Source organism: Lepisosteus oculatus, unplaced genomic scaffold (genome assembly GCF_040954835.1).
Source record: "Lepisosteus oculatus isolate fLepOcu1 unplaced genomic scaffold, fLepOcu1.hap2 HAP2_SCAFFOLD_99, whole genome shotgun sequence".
NCBI lineage: Eukaryota > Metazoa > Chordata > Actinopteri > Semionotiformes > Lepisosteidae > Lepisosteus > Lepisosteus oculatus.
In genome coordinates, this window is record NW_027168435.1 from 316,606 (window position 1) to 335,999 (window position 19,394).

The 19,394-nt window shown below is 43.3% G+C and overlaps 7 non-coding genes across 7 annotated transcripts; 3 read left to right on the forward strand and 4 right to left on the reverse strand.

Annotated features, from left to right (window-relative positions):
* Nucleotides 1-1,319: 1,319 nt before the first annotated feature.
* Nucleotides 1,320-1,392, reverse strand: trnav-cac (transfer RNA valine (anticodon CAC)). Its single transcript has one exon. It is a non-coding gene; the product is annotated as a tRNA-Val (tRNA).
* Nucleotides 1,393-1,843: 451 nt separating this feature from the next.
* Nucleotides 1,844-1,915, reverse strand: trnae-uuc (transfer RNA glutamic acid (anticodon UUC)). The gene has a single exon. It is a non-coding gene; the product is annotated as a tRNA-Glu (tRNA).
* Nucleotides 1,916-2,116: 201 nt separating this feature from the next.
* Nucleotides 2,117-2,188, forward strand: trnah-gug (transfer RNA histidin (anticodon GUG)). The gene has a single exon. It is a non-coding gene; the product is annotated as a tRNA-His (tRNA).
* Nucleotides 2,189-6,958: 4,770 nt separating this feature from the next.
* Nucleotides 6,959-7,100, forward strand: LOC138237564 (U4 spliceosomal RNA). The gene has a single exon (XR_011189015.1). It is a non-coding gene; the product is annotated as a U4 spliceosomal RNA (small nuclear RNA).
* Nucleotides 7,101-14,428: 7,328 nt separating this feature from the next.
* Nucleotides 14,429-14,502, reverse strand: trnan-guu (transfer RNA asparagine (anticodon GUU)). The gene has a single exon. It is a non-coding gene; the product is annotated as a tRNA-Asn (tRNA).
* Nucleotides 14,503-15,642: 1,140 nt separating this feature from the next.
* trnar-ucg (transfer RNA arginine (anticodon UCG)) lies at nucleotides 15,643-15,715 on the forward strand. Its single transcript has one exon. It is a non-coding gene; the product is annotated as a tRNA-Arg (tRNA).
* Nucleotides 15,716-17,269: 1,554 nt separating this feature from the next.
* trnas-uga (transfer RNA serine (anticodon UGA)) lies at nucleotides 17,270-17,351 on the reverse strand. Its single transcript has one exon. It is a non-coding gene; the product is annotated as a tRNA-Ser (tRNA).
* Nucleotides 17,352-19,394: the final 2,043 nt, after the last annotated feature.

The following is a 19,394-nucleotide window of genomic DNA, read 5'->3' on the forward strand; positions in this document are numbered from 1 at the left end:
TTACGAACGCCATGGAAAACGAAACAAAACTAAAGCCCTCAGCTCCTGCACGTGATTATAATGCCGTTACGTGTCGAAGCAGTAATTTACGTCATCCTACCACTGGAACACGGGGAATAGAGGGAAATGAGCACACGCTACGAATCGTCTCAATCACTCCCTAGAGTCGTAAGGCGCATTGAAGGGTGCACCCCCATCATTAATCGTTGCGCCTCTGTGAAAGGAAAGCTCTTGGGCAGTCTTTGAAACAGCTCGGATGAAACACTTGATTGCTTCCATGTGCATCTGGAGCCCACCCAGTGGGCAAAAGACGTATAATATACGTCTATTAAACGCATACCTTATACGTCTAAATGTGGTCTACAATTCGTCTAGAATGAAATTCTAATATACGTCTAAAGTTATACGTCAATTATACGTCTATGTTTAGACGTTCATTATACATAAATGGTTGGAGTTCTATTATACGGATAAATTTAGAGGACTATTATACATATATGGTTGGAGTTCCGGATAACTTTAGAGGTCTATTATACGGATAACTTTAGAGGACTATTATACGTATATGGTTAGAGGTCTATTATACGTATAACTTTAGAGGTCTATTATACGTATATGGTTAGAGTAACCATATGTTAATGTGTTAATGTAATCGCAGTAATTAATTTACACGTGTATAATAAATATAGTAAATATAATTAATTACTGCGAAAATAATTTACTTCGTACACACTGCAGAGTGCTGTATACTCCTAGTGTTAGATGTGTTTTCGACGTTATATATGCGTTTATTAATGTTTATTTCACAGTGTCGTGCACCTTTTCATTGCTCTCGCTTTCAGAGCCTCCGCACGGCACACGACTCGACATCAGGAAGCACATTGAAGTGAAAGCAGGGAGCGCTGCGACATGCACTGTGCAGATCCCGCCACACTAAGAGGTATATAAGCGTCAAAGGCAAGTCATTCCGAGTTGGTCGTTTGTGTTTTCCGTTCAGACGTGAAATGCTGAAATGATCTCTCGGCTCCTCGGTTGTCATTTCTGCTCCGTAAAGGAATCACAGCACGAGTCGGCTTCCAGCACGGTGGGTCGGGACACGATGCCGGGGGTCGGAGAGAGTGATGTCTTCCTCGTTAGTATAGGACCTGTCACGCGGGAGACCGGGGTACATCAGGACGCGCATTGAAGTGAAAGCAGGATGCGCTGCGACATGCACTGTGCAGATCCCGCCACACTAAGAGGTGAGGGGGTCTGTTCGATCACAGCACTAGGCAAATCCCCAATCCCCTTTTGTGCGTGGCGACAGAAGAAGTCTGGTCTGTTTCCGCCCGGTTTCGATCCGGGGATCTTTCGCGTGTGAGGCGAACGTGATAACCACTACACTACGGAAACTGTGGTCAGATGTGCCCAGCGGCCCAGCGCTGAGCTTCGCCAATGCGATTCAGCTGCTTCCAGTGCCTTTATTGGGGTGCGCTGATGGACCGTGCTCTCTCTCCAGAGACCAGCACGCCTGTCATGGACGGAGCAGGAGAGACGGCGCCACATTCTACAGCCCTCTCCACGCAATCGACGAAATCGGGCTACTGAAGTGGAGAAAATCGCCTCTCCAGAAAGTGTAAATATCATCTTGGAGAGTATAAATCCTATTGCCGAAGGTCAGCCCTGTCTACCAGAGTGACCCTCCCACCTCCTGCAGCGATGGTCAGCTCGTCTCACACGCGAGAAGTTTCGGCTGGAAACAAGCGCCCCCTCTTCTCGCACGTTTTGCACGTTGAGTAGTTTTAATGCGGCTCCTTCGTACACAGTGCTGATCTTTTGGAAAGCAGGAGGCAAAATTGACACGTTCCCATACCGGGAGTCGAACACGGGCCGCCTGGGTGAAAACCAGGAATCCTAACCGCTAGACCATATGGGAGTGCACAACCCTGCTGTTCCGGGCATCATGCAAGCAAACTACATAAATATGAGAAAACACGCAAGAGAGTTGTCACTCAGAGTGTCGAAGGGTCGATGTATACTGGGGCTCAGTTGAAATGCAACGTCAGGACTTTCCCGAATTATGTCACACGAAGAGAGCACAGCCTTTTCCGCCCTGCCACGTGTGTATCGGTAACTCGCCGTGATGGTATAGTGGTCAGTACTTTGCGTTGTGGCCGCAACAACCCCGGTTCGAATCCGGGTCACGGCAGAATAGGGGCGTCTGCTTTTACTACTTGCACGAATGAAGGCAAAAAAAAGCCAATTGATGTGAACGAACGGCGCTTTACAGAGGAGTACTGCCTGACTGGATCGTTGATGAACGACAGAGACCACTCCGACCTCTTCTCGGGTTTCTTCAATGACTTACTAAGGATCTTCTTCACATTCGCCCATGCAGGGGAAGCCAGTTACACCAAAGCAGGAAAGTGCATTTCATGCAGAGACCAGGAGGGACCTGTTTACACCAAGAGTGGTCGGAGTATGGAACAATGCGCCCAGCCCTGTTGCTGGAGTCGATTCTTGATTAGATCTTGGGCTCACTAAGAGGCCCCCGCTGGGTACTAATCTTTCTGTTGTTCTCGCAGGTGTTGCGCTGCTTTTGAGCCGACAGAGCTCGTCTTGGTCTGTCGGGACAGCCCAATTGCAAATGATCGGCTCCAGGTACAGAAAAAACGTGCGTTTGGTACAAGAGTGCATGAAGGCACCGGAAATACATTGGGAACAAATGACTGGTGGTTCAAGACCTCTGTGAAGTGCAGGAGCGTGCAAGAAGAGGCTGTTTGCACCCGGTCTCGAACCTGGGACCTTTCACATGTTAGGCAAACGTGATAACCACTACACTACGGAAACCTGTAGGGTTTGTTGCTGGTGTATCGCTTGCGTTTCGGGCTGAGAAAGGGACGCGTCATTTTAGGCAGGGGGCGCTGGAGAGAGGAACAAAGGGAGCGATGAAACAAAATGCCGAAACCCGGGATCGAGCCAAGGACCTTTAGAACATACTCTCATGAATTGTTAGAATATGTGCGTTTGATCATCAATTGCGTAACAACCACATTCGTTCGACTTGAGCCATCAAGCTCATAGTTTTCAAATCTTGAAAGCTGTCATTGAGCACATCATAGTCTGCAGTACGCCCCGTAACTTGCGTACTTCAACAGAAAGAAGAGCAGACAGCTCCATAAATATGCGAGGCGCAGAGAGTGCAAGGCGAGCCGCACACGTTTCAGGGGCTGAGAGAGGGCAGTTTTTGCTTCTGCATTTCCCAAGTAAGGACGCATGACAACAAGCGATCGCGGTGCTCATTTACGACATAGTGGTGATGAGTTTTCAGTACGTGTTCTTTTGAACGAGCAATGAGGTTGCTGCCTTGGACAGCTGACTGCACGCTCTCATTGTGCCACGTGATGAGTATTCACCAGGCTCGTTCAGTCATTAGTCACATTCCATCGTTTGCCATAAGCAGATGCTGCAAGGTGATGTGGATATCAGTTCCCAGTCTTGTGGATGAGGACAGAAAGAGCACACAAGGGCTCAGCCGGGAGTTGAACCCGGGACCTCCCACACCCTAAGCGAGAATCATACCCCTAAACCAATGAGCCACAGCAGCACTTTCTATTTTATCCTGTCAGCGAGCTTGAGGATGGGGGAGAGGCGTCATTCGCTCGTCCGGTCAGACCTTCATCAATAAGTCAAGAAAGCCGCAATTACACGACTGCCTTGCAGACGAAGGGCAGTGAACTGCACCCGGTAAGAGGGGAACAAGCGGCACTAGGCGACACTGAGGCATGAGCCCCAGCGAGGGGGGTTAGCTTGCATGGTACAGCGCTCGCTTTGCATGCGAGAGGTAGCGGGATCATTTCCCACATCCTCCAGGTGTGTGCTTAGAGCTTGATGTGCCGAAAGGTGTCCTTTAGCCTGTGGTCACACCTTGCATGGAGAGCGTCATGCAGCTGTCAATCATTTCGCAGCCACGCCCCCTCTTCATCTTCTCTCTGCCTTAAGCGTCTCCGCCACTCTCTCTTGACATTTCATGTCAGCATGTCAGAAGTCCGAGTGACGTTTTTAATGGCTGAGTGAGGGCACGATGCTGAAGCAGAGAGGCCACTTCAGCCAGAGAGACTTGTGCTAGGTGATATCTGAAAAACGGACTCGCAACAGAAACAGACCAAAAAAGTATCGGTGAGATCAAAAGGCAAATGCAACATCCAGCAGAGGGCGTCTAAAGATTAGGGAACGGGCGACTGAAATCCATATGAGGCAAACTTTCCGGCTGTGCACTGCAGCTGGCCTCGTTGGCGTAGTTGGTAGCGCGTCATTCTCTTCATCTGAAGGTCCTGAGTTTGATCCTCACACGGGGCAGGGCTGCTTCCTCTCTTGCTCTTTTCAAACACTTGCGGCAACTGTTCGCTCATAACCACGTCTGGAATGCGTGACCTTTACACGGGGGAGAAGCAACGCCGCATCCCTTTTCTAAAGAACATTCACATTCAGAAATAAGTCAAGAAATTTGCCATTACTTTTGCTGTCAGCCTGCCCATGTTGCCAAAGAAAGATTCACTCGGCGTCAACATGACAGAACAGCGATCACTTGAAAACACTGTTCCACACTCCGTAAGCAAGAACTTCAGTGTTTGCAGTCACCCGATATGCCGATAGTCAAAGGAGCACAAAACACGAAACGTCAAAAGACAAGATGAGTTGATGGAAAGAGCGTTGAATTGATGAGCACAAAAGTTAAGCTCGTTCAATAGGCAACGAAGGTCCCGGCGTCATCATCGCACTTGAAAGGACTGCCTTGCAGACTAAGGGCAGTGGGAGGTTGCTGTTTTGAGATGGAGGCATTGGGATGGTGGGCCGAGATCTATTCTTCTTAAGGAATTCTTCATTGTGAAAGATCGGTCCACAGATCATCCAAAGAACTTACAAATTTTTGGGACTCAGGGAATCACGTCTTGAAAATACGGCTTGGACGCGTAACGGCATTCTATCCAACTATCCAACTGCAGGACTTGAGGTTTTTTTGTGCTTTGTTCTGTTTTCGTTGACATCGCATTCGTAAGAGCGTCAAAAAAAGGCAATTCCAGCATCTAACACGAATAAAAGGGCTATTGAAACTGCAGGGCTGCGCAGCTTCTAAAATCCTTGCACACAATTCTCCGTTATTGTTACTTCCTTCTTTCTGTCTAACAAAGTTCCCTTTTCCTGACCGGACGGGGAGACTATCATTCCAACTTGAAGCCAGCCTTAAGTTCTCCGAGGCGCATTTGTCTGCTAGCATGCATTTTGTGAAATTTTTTTTTGTTGTTGTTAAACCGAAAGCGACTTTGAAAAAGGGTTCCGCCGCCGCCCGGCACTCTATGTTAGACTGTATCAAGAAGGCAGCGCGCGCTGCAGCCGTGGCCGAGTGGTTAGAGCGATGGATTAGAAAGCCATCGGGGTCTCCCCGCGAAGCTTCGAGTCCTGCCGCCTACGGTGTCGTCGTGTGTCTGCGCAACAAAGGAAAAGCACCCGTTTCGCTTTTCCCGCGACTTTTAAAACACGAATGATCTGGATTTCTAAATGAATGGCTCTTAAAATGTGATCTGATCTTCATCTGACGCATAATAATAAATAAAGACAGTCTTGTTTAACAAACAACACACAACATTTTACATTGTCAATTCAGTTCAAATCAATGTATTTCTATATAGCGCCTTTCACAACAAGGTTGTCCCAAGGCACTTAACAATGCAAGTTGTTAAGAGCCTTGTGTCTAATATGCCGCCTAGGTTACGTGCTGTCTCTTTGAGGCAAATGTTTAAATCCTCTGAGTTAAGTGCTGAAGTTATAGTAGTCCTATCAGTATTGTTGCCTCCGATCAACAGATCCTCAGAGGCGCATTTGTCTGCTAGCATGCTTTTGTGAAAGTTCAAATTCGGACAAACACAATCTGTGGCGTTTAGCGTGACAGTCTTGCAGGCATCGTGCTGTCTCACTGCAATACTATACCGCTGGAGGAAACAGTCCATCTGGCCATGAAACTCATTTGAACGTCTAGCTACAGCAACTAACAATATCATGATTTATTCAGGATGTGTGGAATCAGAACGTCCCGGAGACAGCTTCCGAAATCGTGAGCATTCTCTGGTGGTGTCCTGCTGGGATCCTGTGGGCGTGTGTTGGTGGTATAGTGGTGAGCATGCAAAAGCCACTGCATTGGCCAGGAATCGAACCCGAGCCTCTTACTTGGCAGGCAAGAATTCTTCCACTGAACCACCAATGCTCAATACCTGTACCTTCAAAAAAGACGCTTTTTTGGTGCTCTGTTCAAAAAGCGTCGACATCTGTTTCCAGCTGCAAAATGCCACGCTGAAGAATTTATTCATTTAGACACCGCTTAGAATCCCCTGTAAGATTCTCCCTCAGTTCCTTTGAGCAGTGTTTTACCTCTTTCAAAAGGCTTCACTTTCCTAGTCACATTCCAAGGCTCATCGAACCCGGGCTGTTTCCTCCAGCGGTATAGTATTGCAGTGAGACAGCACGATGCCTGCAAGACTATGTCACGCTAAACGCCACAGATTGTGTTTGTCCGTTCGTGTCAGTCGTCGTACAACCACGGGAAGTGGGACACAAACATGCTGCAATGCTTTGAGGACGTTAGGATTTGTTTATGCAACATCCGAGAAGAGTACTTGTGGCTTGAATGTGAACTGTACGTGCCCGCCCCCTTTCCTCTGTAGTGCATGAGTTCCTCCCGGCATGCCCTTCGTCATTGTTCTGTCATCTTGTATTTAAAGGGTTGTATTCCTGCTGCTGAAAATAAGCAACGATTTTCTCACAACGCCCTTTGTTTCTGACGGAGCCCTTGTCTGTCATGAAATTCTTCAAAACCTCAAGCTAGAAGAAGAAGACGACAAATATGAAGCGTTACAGCAACGACATGCCATGAGACGATTGATAACGATTTCCGTAGGATCCCCGCGGTTGCCTGGCAACCGTCAGCTTTGCGCAGTGGCAGTATCGTAGCCTGTGAGGTTTAGCCGAGGCGCGATTATTACTAGTTGAAAACTTTTCCCAATACCCCCCTTCCGCCGGTTTGCAATGCAATCGGCGAAAGCAATTTTTGACAGTCTCGTCAGAGTAGAAAGAAACGAGCTTGTTACGTCTCAACAGAAACGCTCTTTAGCTCTTTCAGCGTTATGCAGAGAACAGCGTCTGTCGAGATCACTTTTGAGTCAGCGCGAAACGCCGTGTGCTGTCAGTTTGATTTCATATTGCTCGTAGCGGCGCCCGGCTTTTGTCTGTCAAACGTTAGGTTGCGCTTCTTCATGCTGCATCGTCGGCATGAGTGGAGCTTTATAAACGTCTGTACTTACTGCGCCCCATAAGAAATCGTTTGTCCCCGTTCAAAAGAGATTGTGCGATGTCCTGCAGCAAACCTTTGACAGTTTGAAAAGAGGAATTTATTCTGCTTCCTGTGCGTGCAGTAGTTACAAAGTTGAACGCCTTTACACGATCTGCTGCAGTTTTCAGTGGGCGGGCTTTGTCAAATGGCTTGGAAAAACGCACTGTGTTTCGGCTCGGGAAACATCATGAGCAGTGTCCTGCATGTTTTCTGTGTATAGCTGTCTTTTAACGCATACAGAATTCATTCGAAATCATTGATTTCTCCAATTAACAAGGGTCCCTTAAAGGATGAGTCAAAGTAACGTCTAATCGGATTAGTTTCCTTAGAGCTGGTTCAGAGTTTGCTCAAGAGTTTACCTTTCACAGATGCGCAAAGAAGAATGTTGGGGGTGCACGCTTCAAAGCGCGTTACAGCTGTAGGGAGTGATTCGAGACGATTCGTGGCGTGTGCTCATTCCCATATACCGTACGCCCCGGGGTGCAGTGCTAGGATGACATACAATACCGCTTGGGCACGTAACGGCGTTATATGCAAGTGCGGGACGTGAGGGTTTTCGTTTGTTCGTTTTGTTTTGCTCTGCTTTGCTTTGTTTCGTGGTCAAGAGGCGTAAGGTAAGTCGTAATCCAGGGAGAACACTGGTGGCAAACAGTCCGAGGTGAGAGGCGAGGTCCAAAGTCGAAAAGGCAGAAGGGGAGTCCAATATCCAGAATAAACGAGGTAATGGAAAAACGCCAGGTAGAGCTCTCAAGGAGTAGACTCAATACCGAGCAGCGGGAAGCAGGTAAAGATGGTAAAAATAGCACTGCGTACCGCACGGTGGAGTGTGTGCAGGTGGGTTAACTCGTGCGGCGGCGTTTGTTAATAATCACCCACTGCTGGTGCTGATTAGATCGCTTATGAGTTGGTCTTAACTGCCTGGCGGTCATGACAAGCTCCTCTTTAAGCTGTGGTTTAGTTTTGCATTCATGTGTTTCTAGAGCAGTTATTTATAGGGGTGGGTGGGTCTTTCACAGAGGCTCAGGACAAATCCCCCACATGAAATTTTACTGTGTGCGTTCAGACAGTCACAGGTCAAGAGCCAGGCAGGAGGACAATGGACAGAAGAGCCAACGAACTAAAAATAAAAGAACGAATATGAAAAAGCCACCATCTTTTTCTTTTTGACATTTTCCGACTTTCATGCAAGCCAGGACAAAGTTGCTCGTACAGATGCAGCCGTTCAAAGTAAGCGGTACAGACACGTACCGCAGGTAAGATGACACGCGATACCGCGGTGCGTGATTGGTTGACCGATAGGGGCACTCGTGATCTCTCTCTTGTTTAAGAAAGGAGCAAAGAATGACATAAAGAACTGGAGACCCCTCAGCCTGTTAGGCGTGGACACTAAGATCCTGTCCAAAGCCCTTTTCCTGCGCCTACAAAATGTAGTGGCCTCACTGGTAGGGAAAGAACAGACTTGTGGGATAGCAGGACGCCTGATGAGCGACAACCTGGCCTTGTTGAGGGATGTCTGTCTGTACTCAGAGGATCGCTCCCTCCCTCTGTGCATTTTAAGTGTAGACCTAGAAAAGACCTTTGACCGCCTACCGGTCAAAGGCCGGTCACGCGGTGCGTGATTGGTTGACCGACAGGGGCACTCGTGGTCCGTTGGTCTGTCGTAGAAAGACTTACTGTAAACGTCTTTACTGTGCCCGTTGTAGATATTGAATTTTACCACTGAAGGGAAATCTTAGTAGCTGAGCATAAAAAGAATAGGAGCATACTGTAACGCGTGTGAAGGCCATAAACGATATTAATTTTGGAACGTAAACATACAGTATATAGCTGGTCTTGGTACTTTAAAGAAAAAAATACACACCAGTATTCCATTTCTCCCTAAACATTGTAAGCTTCGAAGTCTTTAACTAACGTGATACCGGAGTCAACAAGCATACTTTTAGAATTTGATTAAAAGGGAATATAATATGGAATCGCGTATCTCAAGAATTTAATAACGGTATGATTATATCCGTGTACTGCGGCAGAGCTATGTAGGGCTGTTTCGTCTGCCTGATCATGCGAGCTGTCTTGTAGCCTACTGGTCTAGGTGCGTGACTACCAACTGGCAGGTTGTGTGTTTGAATCCAGCTGCTGCTGGACTTTTCATTTTTATTTATTTATTTTTTAATCGCGTAACATAAACATATTACCGTATGCAAACTGTACTGTATACAGTATGTATATGTATATTTAATGTCTTAACTGTGCCCGTTTAATTGAATTAAAAAAAATATTTAACACGAACATTAAGCTGTTTACATCTTCCGCCTGAGAACAGTCACCCGTTGCTACCCAACGCAGAATGGTGATTGGCTGACACCATCTGACACCCCTCTGATTGGAGAAAAAAGACGTGCTGGTGTGCTATACCAGGAAGAGGATTTCTTTCTATTCAAAACGTGTATTTTAAAAGTTTAAGAAGTAAAAACCTTACAGCGTACACAGATTTCTAAACTGATCAGGATCATTATCTTTGTCTTATGCATAATAATGTTCACCGCTCTGTCCAGCAAATTAATAATAAACTTTATTTTATATAGCTTTTTAAACGAATAAGTAATTAGATTGCTCATAAACCTAATCACTTGCTTTTTCTTTTTATTTAGGCTCAGATTTCAACTATAGATCGTATTATTAATAACCATAATAACAACCAACCAACAAAAACAACCATATAAACATAATACCAACCAAAAACATAGATAACAACCACAATACAAAATCAAATAATCAAACCATTTTACACTCGCAAAGTCCTCCAATTATCATAACCCCGCCCCTTATGCAAAACCAAACCTTCCTCCCATCCCAGTTTATCCTGTTTATCATAAACAAAATCCACCTCAATTTTCAACATAAAGCATTACACAAAATCAATACCTCAACACTCCATACTCAACAACGATAATTCACAAACAGCCAGAACATGTAACTACACATTCCCAAACATACCTACTTTCCATAGCCCCGCCCCTTATGCAAAACCAACATCCCTCCCCTGTTCTCTCTTTCCCCTGGCGGTTGTAATTGTTTTTATTTTCAAATAAATTTTAGCAAAGTCATGTATTTTAAAAATCTTAAGATTTTTCTATTTATGTCTTTATTTAGTGGTTTCATTAGTGACAAAGGCTAAACTTTCTTGGAAAAATGTCTTTTATGTAAACCATGTTTGCTATTAATTCATTCAGGGCTAAAATATGTTCATTGTCTTCTAATGAAAGAAGGGTTCCTTTCGCCGTAGTCGGGAGCCTAGCCTTTAACTAGTAAGTACTGTATTTACTGGGTTTTTGAGGGGGTGTCTTTCGCTGGAAATCTCGCCTCCTACTTTGAAAATACCCGTGAAACCGGTTCAATTCGTCACAGCCAGCACTCCTGCAGAGAGTTGGGTTGTACAGTACTTGCAGTGTATACAGTACACGCGTTATGCTCTTCGTTAATGTCTGTGAAGTTTTATTTAATCTCTGAGCCATACTGATTCTTCTGGAAGCACACCAGTATTCCACTTTCTCCCTAAACATTTTTAGGATCAGAGTCTTACATGTGGTTATTTCGAAAACGTTTGTACGTGCTCCTTCTTACCATGTTACTGTTTACCGTTACTGACCATATTAAGTTTAAGTGCCTGTGGGCACTTTTCCTGTCCGTGGGGGGTGGACCGTCTTTCATTAGAAGGTTAGTCTGTTCTACTCTGAGAATGTAGAGGGGGTGGGAAGTGCCCGCGGTCATTTAATTAGTATTAAAATCTTAGTTATCTTTCTAGTTCACAGGTTTGCATGCATAATTTAATTTTGAAAGCCACTGAGACATCAGGTACTACTGTTGTATTTATGAAAAAGAAACAAAACAAAAAACATACTAACAACTGTGCCATCCTACTCCTTAGTTAATACATTTTATTATTCATAAACAGTTAACATTGTTAGCAAAATATTTTGAATTATATTTAACCCTATTTTTTCTTTAGTTTTGTATTTAACTTATTATATGATAGTCAGACTTAATGTATATTAATGTATATTTGAACAATGAAAATATAATTTTACAAGATTTTACATTAAGCACTTAAAATTAATATGGTTAATAATAGTAAACTGTAACATGCTGTAACAAGATCGGTTAAACTTCGAAGAAAATCCTTTCAGAGAAAATGTTTCAGGTGTGAAGAACAAACCTGTTCCCACACACCCTGCCCCCACTACCATTAGAATATACACAAACATTTTAGCGTTTCATTCTGAGCAGAAGACCCTCACACCTGAAGAGTGCTGGCTGTGACGAATTAAACCGGTTTTACAGGTTTCAATCACAGATTGGGACTCAGTAAAGTAACACACAGCGCCACTGGATTTGATAATACTGTACCTAACCAAAATCCGCAATATGGAAACAGAACCTGTGTAATTGTTGATAGATGATGTACTCGTAACATTTTTTCAAGACGAACTACAACATTTAAAAAATGACTTGTATGTACTTGATATCTCTAATCAATCTACGGGTTCCAGCACAAAACGAAACTAAAACGCATACCGTTTCGCGCTTCTTATTAGTTGCTCAAAAGTAATTTGACCGTATGAAATGCATAATATAAACCTAGAAACATATACGTGAGCAGTACTTAAGCACTGTAGTATCGGTGTTAAGACATACCTCTCAAATACTGTAAATCAAGTTAAAAATATCTCAAGACCGATTCTGGTCGTAATGAAACCATGTTTCGTGTATGTTTTCTTTTTCATCTTGAAAAAACTCATTTCTAAATACCTTTTTCACTGTTAACATCTTGAAGCAACTTTGCGACAAAATATACACTCTGACAGTTCATCCTGCTACCAACATTAAATAAAACAAATCTTAAGATTTCTATATTTATGTCTTTATTTAGTGGTTTCATTCGAAGCTTACAATGTTTAGGGAGAAATGGAATACTGGTGTGTATTTTTTTCTTTAAAGTACCGAGACCAGCCATATACTGTATGTTTATGTTAAGATTTCCCTTCAGTGGTAAAATTAGATATGAATATTCAATACTTAAACGGGCACAGTTAAGACATTAAATATACATATACATATTGTATACAGTACAGTTTGCATACGGTAATATGTTTATGTTACGCGATTAAAAAATAAATAAATAAAACTGGAAGGTCCAGCACCACCATTATGTTTATATGGTTGTTTTTGTTGGTTGGTTGTTATTATGGTTATTAATAATACGATCTATAGTTGAAATCTGAGCCTAAATAAAAAGAAAAAGCAAGTGATTAGGTTTATGAGCAATCTAATTACTTATTCGTTTAAAACGCTATATAAAATAAAGTTTATTATTAATTTGCTGGACAGAGCGGTGAACATTATTATGCATAAGACAAAGATAACGATCCTGATCAGTTTAGAAATCTGTGTACGCTGTAAGGTTTTTACTTCTTAAACTTTTAAAATACACGTTTTGAATAGAAAGAAATCCTCTTCCTGGTATAGCACACCAGCACGTCTTTTTTCTCCAATCAGAGGGGTGTCAGATAGTGTCAGCCAATCACCATTCTGCGTTGGGTAGCAACGGGTGACTGTTCTCAGGCGGAAGATGTAAACAGCTTAATGTTCGTGTTAAATAATTTTTTTTTAATTCAATTAAACGGGCACAGTTAAGACATTAAATATTCATATACATACTGTATACAGTACAGTTTGCATACGGTAATATGTTTATGTTACGCGATTAAAAAATAAATAAATAAAAATGAAAAGTCCAGCAGCAGCTGGATTCAAACACACAACCTGCCAGTTGGTAGTCACGCACCTAGACCAGTAGGCTACAAGACAGCTCGCATGATCAGGCAGGCGAAACAGCCCTACACAGTTCTGCCGCAGTACACGGATATAATCATACCGTTATTAAATTCTTGAGATACGCGATTCCATATTATATTCCCTTTTAATCAAATTCTAAAAGTATGCTTGTTGACGTATCCGGTATCACGTTAGTTAAAGACTTCGAAGCTTACAATGTTTAGGGAGAAATGGAATACCGGTGTGTATTTTTCCTTGTGATATTTTAAGCTCTAGTTGAATGATAGGTGTCGCATTTTAAATCATTCTCGTAGTAGAAATTATGAAACGCCCTGTTAAAAGCAAGGAAGTTTTTATGCCCCGTTGAAGTAAAACAAAATGCCTGACAAAGTATGGCTTGGACAGATTCCAAGTGCTTGTACAAATGTGCTAAAGAAATTATACTTTGAGTATACAGCTTGTCCAAAGTCATCCATTATTAATACTATTAGTAATATCTTCAGTAAAGGCTTTGATGCATAAATATGTCTGATAAAGGTAGGTTGTGTACTTTTGTCCAACTGAGCAATCTTGCTTTCATAAAATATACCAACATTTGAATGACTGATGATTAACATGCTGTGATACACAGTTCAAAATTAAAGGCTCGAATGCTGTACATGAGAGGTTAAGCTCCCCCTGGCGGTTTTACAAGGCGACGCCGGATAGCTAGTCACGTGACACACGTGATACCGCGTGATACCCCGGTGGGCGTGTCGCGGTATGCCGTGAAATACCTCACCCATTTTGAATGGCTGCATCTGTAGCTACTTGTGGATTCAAATACTCTATCGAGTGCTTTGATGAGTTTTTGCAATTTGATTGTCGTCCTGTCAGCCTGTTTCTGTTTTTTTTTTCAATCTAGTGATGGAAAGTAAGAGGGAAATGATGGAGCAATCCATAACCGCTCCGGAAAAATGGCAGAAAGAAATGGCCCGTCACTAAGGACATTTGTGAAGCAGAGGAGTGACATCACCACAAAGTGACTTATTCTGCTGATCGTTTTGGTGAATAATGATTGAGGCGCGTTAAGAGAAAGGTAGCTGCGTCAGCATGCTTAGGCTGCAAAGGATCAAGCAAAGGTTTACTCCATGCTGAAAAGAGAAGAAAAGAAGCACAACGTTTCGAATGTGGAGCCTTCTGCGCCATCTTCTTTAGCGGTGATGATGTTTACATTGGAAAGACCGAGACATGCGTCCCTCGGTGGGCTTGAACCACCAACCTTTCGGTTAACAGCCGAACGCGCTAACCGATTGTGCCACAGAGACTGACGGCCGCTTGTGCTCCCTACATTTGCAGGTTTATGGTCAAAGAAAACAATCACTTGCGCTTCTTGCAGCCGGCAATCTTTTTCCACTGACAACCAAGAAATGGATTTCATCTTTCACAAGCTGTATGGATTTCTTCAAAAACAAGTTATTCCAGAAAGGAAATGAATTCTTGCATTAAACTGAACCAAGCTGTACATGTTTGTCTGAAATGATACATTCGGCACAACAAGACACGGAGAGAGGCACCGCTGGTATTCAGACCCAGGATCGCCTGCTTACTAGGCGGGCACTTTAAGCCACTAGGGAACAGCGCCAGCGGAGCACCGCGCTTTTACAGACACTTGGACACATCTGCGTTCGGTGTGCACTTAACCTGCTCTCTGAGCCCGTTGCCTCCGTCCCATTTAATAGCAGAACTGACGCCAAGAGAAATGATGAGAAATGGCATTTATCGTGCACTTTTCATGTCCAAGCTGTGCATTCTTTGGCGACACCATTTTTTCTTTTGTTTAATTTCTATACTTATTGATAGAATAAAAACGATATGTCATGTACTGTAAGGGAAATGTCTCTTTTTTTTAATGGGGAAAGCTAGCACCAGCAAATGTTGTGTTTAGAAGAAGTGATTTAACATGACACGTGACCTAATTTACCGGAGCAAAAGCTCACCCAGCAAGCCCTGCTTTACTTCTACAGGAGAGAAGTACTGTAGAGTCTGCAAGATGTTCAGCTGGGTAGCTACGTCAGCATGCCTTGGCTGCAAAGGAACAAGCAATAGGTTTATTGCATGCTGAAAAGAGAAGAACGGAAACAGCGTTTCGACTGTGAGGTCTTCTCACACCTGTAAAAGGCTCCATGGTTTTCTTTCTTCTCTTTTCAACATGGAATACACCTATTGTCTGCAAGATGTGACAATTTCATGGTGTTTTGGAAGAAAACCTTTTTTCTTTGAATTCAAAATCAATCGGAATTTCAGCACGACACATCAACACTTTTTCTGTTTTAAGGAGATGATATTTTAAACCTGATAAAAATAGTAGGAAACACAAGTTTCTTGCTGTGAAAATTTAGCTGGGGAAGTGTACTACTAGTAGCAGTGTAGAGCTCTCTGTGGTGGAGTGCAAGCGCATGCTCTATGGGCCAGTGGCGTAATGGATAACGCGTCTGACTTCGGATCAGAAGATTGTAGGTTCGAGTCCTGCCTGGCTCGTGAGGCTTTTAAACCTCTCAGGTTCCTCGGTAACAGGTTGCCGTCATGTATATGAACTATAGAAAAGCATTTGCCACAACCCGTAAATTAGCACGCAAGTGCGGGCTGGTGAACACAGAACTGTATGGAGATCATCTCCAGCTCCGAGCTCAATTGCAATGAAAAAACATGCAGAACAGAACTGGAGAGCAGCTGAATTTGTGCTCAGTAGGGTGGGGAGGACTCAGCATTGCTATTGTTCTAATTGGCATGAACTGCAGGGGATCTGAATCAGAACATGTCAGTTAGTTCGATCATTGCGTCAATATGTAGGCCACGTTAATACAGAATTATTACTTTGTCTGTCTCGTCTTTGTATATAGCTGAATGTCCCTGACAATTTCATGTTAGTTTTTAAGAACGACATTGGTGCTAATATATACATATATAGCATATAAGGAACACGTAAAAGTTGAGTCCATGCTGAAAAGATAAGAAAACCGCCACAACGTTTCATCTTGGAATAAATCTTTACTTGTTGTTTTGCAGCCTACCCATTCTGACCTAACTCCTCCCTTGAAATTCCCTAACAGATAAGGGTACGTAACGGCTCATGCGATGCTCAGTTGCAATTTGTCCCAAAACAAACAAGAACAGCAGCTGAGGGTTTGAGTTTGAACATGCACTGTATTATAGCAGCTTTTATTTCCATTGATAAATGCTAGATATTCCTACAGAGATTCTCCAGGTGAGTAAGCGATTCCTGTTTCTGTTTCTATTTCTGTTTCATATATATATACAGTATATATATATATGTTACATGTGTCTCTGCAATAGTATAAATGTGTTATACACTATCAGGGGCTGTTTTTTTGTGCACCTCATCTACAACAAGGGTTTTTTTTTCATTTATGTTTGTGGACCTTCACCATTTGAGGAAGTGAGTTAGATAAGAAAGTTACAGGTATGGTGAGCAATGACTGACAAAGGCACGTACTGCGTATTCCTTACAGAAGTGTAAGCAATTTGTTCTAAAAAACACCGGCTAAAGTCCAACATCGTTAGCAATCTTATTACTTAAACAGAATTAACATCAATAAATTGTAAGGTGCTGGTACATGCGAGTAGATTTGATCTTCTATTAAACAAAAATGCAATTACAGCTCTAAAAAGGTCAACCTAGACTTCTGTAACAGATCTGTTCAGGTCATCGCTGTTCCTCTGACCTTGTGAGTCTTTGGAATTTTAAAAGTGTATTTTGCTTGCCTTTCATGTGGTCTGTGTACAAGTCACTGTGGCGTATGCGGTCCTACACAGCCCTGCTATAGACGTGACGAGCCTCCGCTATGTTGCAATGGAGAACAGGTTCAGTACGGAGCTGCCGAGAAAATTCAGCTGGAAAGCTCGTTGCAGAAAAGCATCGTTATCTGTGTCCAGCGGCAAAGCGTCCTTCGTGGGTGCTGAAGAATCGATTTCACAGGCTGCGGGTCCAGGCGATTTAGAGTGTTAAAGGTCCCAGCGAAAACGAAACGGCGCTGGTCCTTTTACACGCACGCAACCAAATGCAAAGGACGCCGTAGTCGGCAGGATTTGAACTTGCGCGGGGAGACCCCAACGGATTTCAAGTCCGTCACCTTAACCACTCGGCCACGACTACAGCGAGCACCGTGGCCGCTGCCTTCTTGCTACAATCGAACAGGGAGTGCGAGGCCGCGGCGGCAGCGGAGGCAACTTTTTTCAAGTTCGCTCTCCGTTTAAGAAACCTTTTACGCCATACGTGCAAGCACACACACACACACACCTCAGAGGACTTAAGGGTGGCTTCAAGTTGGAATGATAAAGTCTCCCCGTTCGGACATGAAAACAGAACGTTCTTAGACAGAAAGCAATCAACAACGGAGACATGTGGACGACGATTTTAGTCACTGCACTTTGAATAGCATTTTTACTCCAGTTACAGGAGATGCACCAATGGCCCTTGACCTACGCTCTTACCAATGCCTTGAACATTCAAACAAAACAGCCCTCAAGTCCTGCGGTTTAATATAACGCTGTTACGTGTCGAGGCAGTATTTGACTCTGTCCTACCATTGAGACACGGGGCGTATATGGAAACAAACACATGCTACGGATCGTCTCTAATCGGTCCCTACAGTTGGAAGGCTCCTTGAAGCGTGCACCCCCATCATTCATCTTTGCGCATCTGTGAAAGGTAGACTCTTGAGCAATGTTTGAGCCAGCTCTAAGGCAACTAGTGCTATTGGACAGACACCTCTGGAAGATCCTAAGAGTCTCTTAACACCACTTCCAGCAGCAAGCTTAATTGTTCACTGGAGGTCTCCCACCCAGGACTGACCAGGCAAAGAATCACCAGTACATTGAATGTGGAAGTTAATCCTGAAATCCAATTACATATCTCAAGGTAAGACAAATCCATAAGAACATGTCTTAGTATTACTTCGTTTACATTAGTATGGCACTGAGATGGTGCTCCTCTTTAAGCTGTGGTTTACAGATGCAGCCATTCAAAACAAGCGGGCGATACCGCAATATTTTGCGGTGCGCTTTACTCAGTCTACCACGACTTACCGTAAATTCTCCTATAGTACCGCAATTAAAATAATAGTATCCGGAATTTCCACAAGGTGGAGCTAATAAAGCTCATCCTCTCATGTTTGAGCTGTCGCCATCAAAGTCTTTACCGAAGATATTACTAATAGTATTAATAATGAATGACCTTGGACAAGCTGTAAACTCAAAGTATTGCCCTGGTCCACATTCTTTTTTTCATCGACCGTCTTTGTAAAAGTAACACCACAGCATTTTGCAATCACGCATTTGTTTCCAATCATGCAAAGCACAGTAATTTTTGAAAATCTCCTATTCACCATGCCTTTCACCTGCTCATAAAAGAGATCAGTTTAGGAACATAAACACAGTACTGTATGCAAACTGTACTGTATACAGATGCAGCCATTCAAAATGGGTGGGGTATTTGGCGGCATACCCCGGTGGGTGTATCGCGGTATCACGCGGTATTACGCGGTTAATCGTGTCATTTGACATCATGCCGGAAACTATCAGGCGTCACCTTGTAAAACCGCCAGGGGGAGCTTAACCTCTCATGTACAGCATTTGAGCTTTTAATTTTGAACTGTGTATTACAGCATGTTAATCATTAGTCATTAAAATGTTGGTATATTTTATGAAAGCAAGATTGCTCAGTTGGACAGAAGTACACAACCTACCTTTATCAGAAATATTTATGCATCAAAGCCTTTACCGAAGATATTACTAATAGTATTAATAATGAATGACTTTGGACAAGCTGTATACTCAAAGTATAATTTCTTTAGCACATTTGTACAAGCACTTGGAATCTGTCCAAGCCATACTTTGTCAGGCATTTTGTTTTACTTCAACGGGCATAAAAACTCCCTTGCTTTTAACAGGGCGTTTCATAATTTTTAACTACGAAAATGATTTAAAATGCGACACTTATCATTCAACTAGAGCTCAAAATATCACAAGGATCCTCAAGAGCACAGCAAAGACTGTTTTAAAAGATACTTGTATGAGATACATGAGAATCCAGGCTTTTTTTATCAACGCTTTCTTTTCCGTATACCAGATTTTATGGAACCACTTCAGAAGGGTGTCAGCCAGTCAGATTCCAGGAATCAGTACTTTAAAGGAAAAA